The 9,199-nt window shown below is 32.6% G+C and overlaps 1 pseudogene; it reads right to left on the bottom strand.

The window, feature by feature from the left end:
• Positions 1-364: 364 nt before the first annotated feature.
• On the bottom strand, positions 365-3,090 carry LOC149894223 (uncharacterized; annotated as a pseudogene).
• Between the last annotated feature and the right edge of the window lie 6,109 nt (positions 3,091-9,199).

The raw sequence follows: 9,199 nt of genomic DNA, 5'->3' as shown, positions 1-9,199 counted from the left end.
TGAAACAATGAAAGCTAATTTAAAAGGCAATGATTTTAGGGGATTGTTTTTAAGTCGATTGAAGTTTTCTTAAAAACTCACATGTAAAAGGTAGTTCTTGGCTCTATTCGAGTCGGATTGGGGAGAGGTTTTCATTATTGAGCCCTTTATTGTTTGTTACTTTTATAAATGATTTGCCTAAACTGCTTAAAAGTCAAACTAAAAAGTATGTTGATGATAAAAAGTTAAAAACAGATATTTTCCAGAAAAGAAGGTTTTAAACTTCCAAAATGATCCAGAAAATATGATTGAGTGGTATAGCCACGGTTTGTAGATTTGGGGTCCTAATATCAATGAAATACCCTATGGAAACCCTTTTAAAGGGTGATAGTGCATGTCATATGGAACACAAAATGAGTGATTTGAAAATCCTGGATTAAAATCCAACAGACTTATTTAGCTTTGAATATTTTACTACGAAATACCCATACATTTAGGCTATGAGTAGCCCAAAAAGTTTGTTGAAAAAAAATTTTTTTTGCATTTTTTTTTACAAAACACAACATATTAGCCTGTAAAATTCAAACCAATATTCTTTAACTGATTTGTTTTCTAAGTGAGTTTGTTTTCAAGTTCTGTTACAACCTTGGATTTACATTAATGGATTACAGAGAAAAGGCATGTTCTGAAGAAAATTTTCTTTTCTAAAAAAAATTAAATTCTCTTGCTGTTGTAGTCAATGACACATTTTAAAAAGTGACTGGCATAATCTGGGTGCAATCGATCTCTCTTAGATCTCTCCCAGTGAGATTTGAAGTTGGAATGTAGAGCTTCTGTTGCCTGCTCACTGAAGAGGCCAACTCCAATTTGTTTCATTTTGATGAACTGTGGCACGTGGTAAAACACTGCATGCACTTTGGGAGTCACAGAAATAGGAAGATTGGTGTAGCTAAGTTTGAACTGTTCAATCTTGGATTCATAGTCAGGGTCCAGGTTTTTTCCAAAGCACGAAGTGACCACTGTCTTGAATAGTGTGAGTGTTTGAATGAAGCCAAGAGCTGGAATGAAACCTTCTTTTTCTGAAAGCTTTTGAAGCTTATCCAGACCTCTTAGAAGCTTCATGCAATCGTTCCCATTGAAATGCCCCCCATGGTAAGGCTGGATAGAGATATGAAGTGATGGAGGCCATTCCTTGGCCCTTGGCCACAGGTCGCAAAGATTTTTAAAGATGTGGTTCACAACTCCAAGTAATAAGTGGAGCTCCATTGGTGGAACAGCCTCAAGGAAAAACTTGTCATCTTGAAATTCAATCAAAGGCACATGAATGACATTTTTGAATTCCTTTGACTTTCTTGAATCTCCTCCTGCCTGGATGTTTTCAGAATGCTGTCTTCTGATCTGGCCAAAAGTCCGAAGTTGTCCACAATTTTCAAGACCTGAAGATGCAGTATTACACCAACAACAAGGGTGTTTGCAACTGTGAGACTGAATGCCACAAATAATGTTGGCCAGCTTTAGGTCACAAAAGACAACCAAAGAACCTGTTTGGCATTTTTCTTTGACTTGAATGAGGTCGAAAATGGCGTTCACATTCTGGTAACTCTCAGGAGTGTTTTGTGACAGTGCTATCAGCATCTGCTGCTTAACACTCATTTTTTTGATTGATGGTGGTGCCATCAGCTTGATTGTCTTCTGTACTGGGCTGTGTAGAGGAGTCTCATCTTCTTTCAACACAATGTGAGTGAACCTCACTTTTAGAAATGATCCACCACCATCAATCCCGAGTTTTAAAATGGAAGATTCTGATAGTTTTCATGATGCTCTGAAAACATCACTGAGATTGCTGAGGCTCTGGCAGTGCACAACTTGACAAGTTTAACCATTCTCTGCCAATCTGATGTTGCTGACCATGAACTGATCATTAAGTTTCTTTAATTAAAAGATGAATTTTCAATAAAAGCAGTTGCAACTAGCATTTTAATTAACATAAAAGCATTCTGGTTTCTTTTTCTCATAATTAATTATTACAGGTCATAAATTAAATGTTTGTGAATCAACATTTTGAGTGCCTTTAATTTAGCATAATGATACTATGATAATTAACAAGATAATAGAAGTAATTACCTCTCCTCAATGGCAAAAGTTTTCAACAAGGCTGACTGAGTCTAATAGTTCCATTTGGAGATGCGCTTTTGGATGCTAAGACTGCTGCAGCCACTTGCTCTGCACCTACGGGATCATCTGTGGCCATTCTTCTCAGGTTTTCATGGCGAGTTCCAATGGTGCAGTTGTGAGGAAGTCCTCGGCCAACAATTGACAAGCACTTTGTGCAGCTCTTTTTAGAATTCTGAGAAGTTTGCTTTGGAATTTTTTCCTCGGATACTTTGACTTGGTCAAACGGATGCTTCTCCTTTCCTTTGATCTTGGCAATTTGGCATAAAAGGCACTCACAAACTGACGAAACTCTGGTTGTAGGTTTGATAGAAATTGACTTGAAGTCAAAAAGCTTAGGCACATGATTGATTTTTCCAGCACAAAGTTTTCCAATTTGAGATCTTCATGAAACACAAGTAGCCAAAGGCACTCTTTCATCACTGAAATGTCTGTTTGAATCAGTTGAAGAATTTTCAACTTATAGTTTTCAGTCAACTCTTGATCACCCTTTTTCATGCATATAACACAAACAGATTTTCTGCAATCTTTATGAGTTTTTGCAATTGTAGGCATCTTTAAATTTATTTAAAAAGCGCTCACTGTATTTACATTTTGCTTTCTTCTTTGAATAATTACTGCCATTTCCCGAAAAAGTTATTGGCTGGTAATTTTTAACCGAGGGGCAAAGTTCGAATTTGAGAATTTCTCATGATACATCGGAACAGCAATAAGATGCATATTTGGATAAAAGCTTTTAAAATAAAAAAGTTTTGTTTTTATGCATTACATTTTATATTTTATATATTGTTTAAAAAAAGCATGTCTTGTAGCATTTTAAGCACTTAAATAGATCGCATTATGGTATGCAAAAGGTTATAAACTTCTTGACCAAAATTATGCTTTGGATTTTAATAAGGGATTTCAAAACCCTTAATTTTGGGCTCCCATAGGCATGCACTATCACCCCTTAAAAGGATTTTCATAGGGTATTTCATTGATATTAGGACCCCAAATCTACAAACCGTGTAGCAAATGGTTAGTGAAGTTTAACTCGGAGAAATATTTAGTGATGCATTTTGGTATAAAAAATTAGTGTAGAGATTATAGGATGGGAGGAATCGTTTAAAAAACATCTGATTTGGAAAGAGATCTTGGAGTTGTCTTCTTAAAAGACATGAAATGGAAAAATGAACTGATTGCTGCTTCATCTAAAGCTAATAAATTGATTAGAATAATATGAAAATCTTTTACTAGATTTGATGTCTAATTATTGAGAGCTTGCAGTTAGTGTATGATCACCACAAGCTAAAATTGACATAGATTTATTAGAAAAAAGTTCAACACAGAGTCACTCGACTCCATAGTAGGCTCACAAAATTATCTTTCAAAGAACGGCTAAAGCGGCTACATTATTAAAAAAGTGACTAGTTTGAGACAATCTGATCAGTATTCAAAACAGACTGTTTAATAAGAGGACATTACTTGCAATATGATAGAGATACTACCAATTTTACTCCTTGGAACAACTTTCTATTTAACAGAGCATCGCTTAACTTGAACAATCTTCATAGTGACAGTTAAGTCAGTAAACCTAAATTAAAGAAAAATTAAACATAGAATAGGCTCACAAAGTGTTGCATTACTTATTAATGCAACGAACTATTTGTGATGGCTTTTTGTTCTTGAAGAATGCGTTTCTTGCAACAGCTTCTTGTATTATAGGTAAGCGAAAGCATGCGATCTTTGTAATTGATTTTGTTATATATATTACATTTACTTCTCGATCAAGAGCTGTCATTTTTATTCGTACTTAACTGCTTATTGTAAAAGGTAGTTAAACATGGAGCCCACGGAGTTTTCTTTGTGATTTAAGCTTGTTACAGTAGTGATTATCCTGAAACTTTATTCGGTTGGATGCTAAAGATATTTTCAGATACTTGCAGCTAAGTTGTTATTATTTTTCTTCTGTAGTATTTTAATGTTAAATACGTTGTCTCTATTTGGAGTAATTATATTTCGAAAGACAAGTACTGTAATTATTCGATGTGCATTTTAAATTGGTCTGAATTTAAAAATAATTTAAAATTTTCTGGTATTTTGGACTTGCTTTCATTAAGAACATTTAAGTTAATGTGGTTGCTGGTAGGCAGTCCTAATGTGTTTTACATTTACTAAAAGGAAGTTTCATTATACGTGCAGATTTTAATTGTTATAATTATTCTTTAGTACAATCATTTGAGATTCATTTTTATCTTAATTGTTTGTCTAACATATTTCATCTTAACTACTATCAACACTTGCATTCATCTTAAAGAGTTGTGTATAAACTCATTAATATCATTATTCCCATATTTTTTTTAAAAAAATATTACTCTGTGAGATTCTAAATTTGCACCATGTCCAATCTTTCTACTAACGCAGAGTTCGTACAATGAACATAAATTCAGTTATGAAAATATTTAATCAAACTAATGAACTTATAACAGCTGATAATCACATAGAAGTTTCAAATGAACTTATAACCTTACGAGACACTGCTGCAGATAAGTTTGAAAAAATCAAAGTGTTAGATGAAGAGATTTCTGTTTTAATTGAAGATGTTGATGAGTTACAACTTGATAATGACAATGCTACTCAATTTACACTTAACTATAAACGTGAGATTTTGAAAATTAATACTTTATTAAAACAGTTTGATTCAAAAAGTAATGAATCCAGTTCCGTTACTACATTTAAAACTAACAATGTGGTTAAACTTCCTGCATTAAACCTTTAACCATTTTATGGCAAAGCAGAAAATTGGCATTCATTTTTTGAAAACTTTAACTGTGCTATTAATCAAAATGAAGAACTGTCTAATATTCAAAAAATGACATATTTACGAAACTTAGTCCAAGGCCAAGCATTATCTGCAATTAAAGGATTATCACTTTCCAATGATAATTATGTAATTGCATTAGATATTTTGAAAGATCGTTTTTCAAATAAACATTGATATCTTCTCACATGAAAAAGCTTTTATCTCTAGAGCGTGTAATCAACATAAAAAATGTCAATTCTTTAAGAAGAATTTTAGAAATGATTGAAATCCAGGTTCGTAGTTTAGAAAACCTTGGAATTAATTCCTCATGATGGTACTCTGTTGATCCCAGTATTACAGAAATAATTCCTCAATGTATGGTACTCTGTTGATCCCAGTATTACTCGAGAAATTACCTGATGAACTTAACCTAATTATCAGTCGTTAATTAAATGATAATGAAACTTGGGAAATAAGAAATGTGCTTGATGTACTAAAATCTGAGTTAAGAGCACATGAACAGAGTTCTTCAGAACCTTCTAGTTTACCATTCACAGCCAGTACTTTTCATTCTATTGGAGCATCAAATAAAAGACGATCAACCTATTTTGAAAGAAATAATTATCATGTTAATAATATACTCTTTAATAAAAATAATTCTACTGCTACTCAACTTCATGTATTTTCTGCAATAATAACCACAAGTCACATCAATGTCAAGTTATTACAAATGTTACAGCTCGAAAGAAGATTTTGAGCGAGAAAAGGCGATGCTTTCGTTGCCTTTGTGATGGACATTTTAGTCATCAATGCCCTTCTTCCTTTAAATGTTTTAAATGTGGTGATTTACATCATATTTCAATTTGTGATCATGACAATCGAAAGGATCATGCAAAATCTAACAATGAAAAACAAAATGCAAATTTAACCTCGGTTGCCAGTGCTTCTTTACTTTAGACTGAAGCTGTTTTGCTGCAAACTGCATTTGTATTGGTTGAAAATGAAGACCACTCCCAATCTGCAACCTGTCGAATCCTGTTTGATAATTGTTCGCAGCTCAGCTATATTTCTACATCAGTATGTGCCAAACTTAAATTAAAACCATTGTGGAAAAAAGAAACCCATATCAAGACTTTTGGACATGGCAGCATTTCAGAGGTCTTAGACAGAGATAGGTTGTGTGTCAAAAGTATTTATGGTTATTACATTGTCATAGAATGCTTTGTTAAAGACATTTGCTCTCCTTTAAATGGACAGCACATTGATATTGCTTCTAGTAACTATAGCCATTTGAGAGGGCTAAGGTTAGCTCATGATAATAAATTAAATGATACTTTATCTGTTGATGTATTGGTTGGAGCTAATTTTTATTGGAAATTTATAGAAAATCAAGTCATTAGAGGAATTAGTGGTCCAGTAGCTATTAAATCAAAAGTGGGATACATTGTTAGTGGACCTATGATTGTTGAAAGGGATAGGGTAGATAATTCAACTGTTTAACAACACATGTTTTAAAAATAGACTCTGAATTTGTCAATAGCCAATTAGCAATTAAAAAGGAGTTTAATTCATTATGGGACGATACAAAGTTTAATGTAATTGATAAGGTCATATGTGATCAGTTTAAAAATAATATAAAGTTTGATGGCCAAATGTACGAAGTTGAGTTACCATTTAAATCAGATCATCCATAATTACAATTTAAGCAAGAGTAGGTTTTTGGCATTAGAAAAAAAGTTTATGAAAGATTCAAATTTATTTACATCTTACAATAATATTATTAAAGATCAATTGTCAAAGGGCATTATTGAACGAGTGTCCAAATTTGAAAGCAAATGTTCACAATTTACCCCATCGTCCAGTTATTCGTAATGATAAACAAACTTCAAGAATTCGAATTGTCTTCGATGCAAGTTCTTCTATATCTGGTCCTTCATTGAATGAGTGTTTGTTTTCTGGACCATCTCTTACAACTACGTTATTTGGAGTGTTATTACGTTTTCGTTCAAAGCGAATTGCCTTCATTGCGGATATTGAAAAGGCATTTTTAAACATTTCATTGGCTAAAAAACACCGTGACTTTGTACGTTTTATATGGTATGATGACTTGTTTGATTTAAATAACACTAAATTGAATTCAGCTGCATTAAGTACATATCGTTTATGCAGATTTTTGTTCGGTGTCACATCTTCTCCATTTTTATTGTCTGCAACACTTCTAACTCATGTGAATGAGAAGTGTTTATAGCAAATTATTTATTGAAACAAAATGTCAGATGTAAACAGTTTTGTCGCGATTTATGCTATTATTAATTTCGCATTAAAATTAATAATAGCATAAATCGCGACAAAACTGTTTACATCTGACATTTTGTTTCAATAAATAATTTGCTATAAACACTTCTCATTCATTTAAATTCAGGCTCAAAACATAAAACTACAATGAATTACCTTTACTTTGATATATATATATTGATATATAAACATGTATTTCAATCATTTATTTTAAAAAAGAATATTTTTCAAAAACATGTAAGCACTTTTGTCGCATACTTTATATCACGTGGGAGTAAATTTAGTGATTTTCAAAATAATGAACTTTGGTTCAAAGGTGCCAAACTTTTGTATAATGGTTCTGTTTCCTGGCCATGCTTTGATTTCAAAAAGCAGGGATTATCATTCCATTCTAATGTTGCAACATTGATGACATCTGTCGATTCTCCTTTAAATTTAGAAATTATGCATATTGAGAGATTTAAAAATTATGACCATCTTCTGAGAGTCACTTCATTTGTTTTGCGTTTTGTCTGTATAGTTAAAAAGGAAATATGTGTGGGAGGGTTTTCTTCTACTCCTAATGCCATAGAATTAAACCAAGCTAAAACTCTTTGGATTAAATATAGTCAAAAAACATAAGTTTGTTAAAATCGTATAGTCAGTTGAAGAAAGATTTAGGTTTTTTCATTGAAAGTGGTGTTGTTCGTTGTTTAGGTCGTCTTGGTAATGCCCCAATTCCATACAATTCAAAACACCCAATATTTTTGCCTAAAAAAAGTTTATTTAGTGAACTATCAATATTACATTGCCACTCAATAGTAAAACATAATGGAGTAAAGGAAACATTAACTCAATTGCGTTCCAAATTTTGGATTCCAAAAGCTCGAAATACTATTAGGAAGCTTATCAAAAAATGCTATGTGTGTAGACGATATGATAGCAGACCTTATAAATATCCTATTTCACCTCCCTTACCTTTGTCAAGGCTAAAGGATGATTATGCTTTTAAATATGCCGGAGTAGATTATTGTGGTCCTATTTTTGTTAAAAATATTTATTTTGGAGATGAAATGTTTAAATCTTGGATATTTATTGTAACTTGTTTTAGTACACGTTTTCTTCATTTAGATCTTGTACCTGATTGTTCTGCACAGTCATGTGTTCGTTGTCTACGTCGTTTTATTGGGCATTATGGTTCACCCTATGAGATTGTCAGTGATAATGGCATATATTTCTCAGCAGATGAAACCCAAGCTTTTGTTTCTTCTAAGCGTATCCGTTGGCATTTTAATGTGGCTGCAGCGCCGTGGTGGGGTGGGTTCTTTGAGAGAATGGTTAGGACAACAAAAAGAACTCTTAAAAAGATATTAACAACATCAAGATTAAACTATGAAGAAATGCTTACAATTCTTTCTGAAATCGTAATCAGAACAAACAACAGGCCTATTACCTTTATTTATGGAACACCTGGTAATGAATCTTTAACACCTAATCATCTTATGTTTGGGCGTAAACTTAATTTAGAATCGTCGCATTCAAATATCCTTTCTGATGAGGAACATAATTTAAGTAAACAGTATTATCATAGTAAAACCATTCTGGAGCACTTTTGGCTGAGATGGAAAAATGAATATTTAATTGAACTAAGAGAATTTCATAAACATCGCAAGTCTCAAAGCTCTGGTCACATCATTAGAATTGGTGATGTCGTTATAATAGATGATCCGAAAACGTCACGTTGCGAATGGAAGTTAGGTATCGTACAGGAATTAATACCATCAAATGATAATCTAATTCGTGCAGCATAAGCTAGATGTATTTCTACTAATAAACCTCAAGTTATAAAAAGGCCAATTAATAAATTATATCTATTAGAAGAACATAAACCCATTCAGGCTCCAGAAATTAATAACAATGTAAATATAACCTTTATAGATGAAAAGAATATACCCTTAGTGAATAAAGACACTTCAGTGGGGGCTAGTGTTG

This window comes from Hydra viridissima, unplaced genomic scaffold, assembly GCF_058129835.1.
Source record: "Hydra viridissima isolate aposymbiotic clone 2 unplaced genomic scaffold, HvirCarnegie_v1 scaffold_1, whole genome shotgun sequence".
Taxonomy (NCBI): Eukaryota; Metazoa; Cnidaria; class Hydrozoa; order Anthoathecata; family Hydridae; genus Hydra; species Hydra viridissima.
Note: the sequence above shows the minus strand (reverse complement) of the source record. Positions and strands in the feature narration are given on the sequence as shown.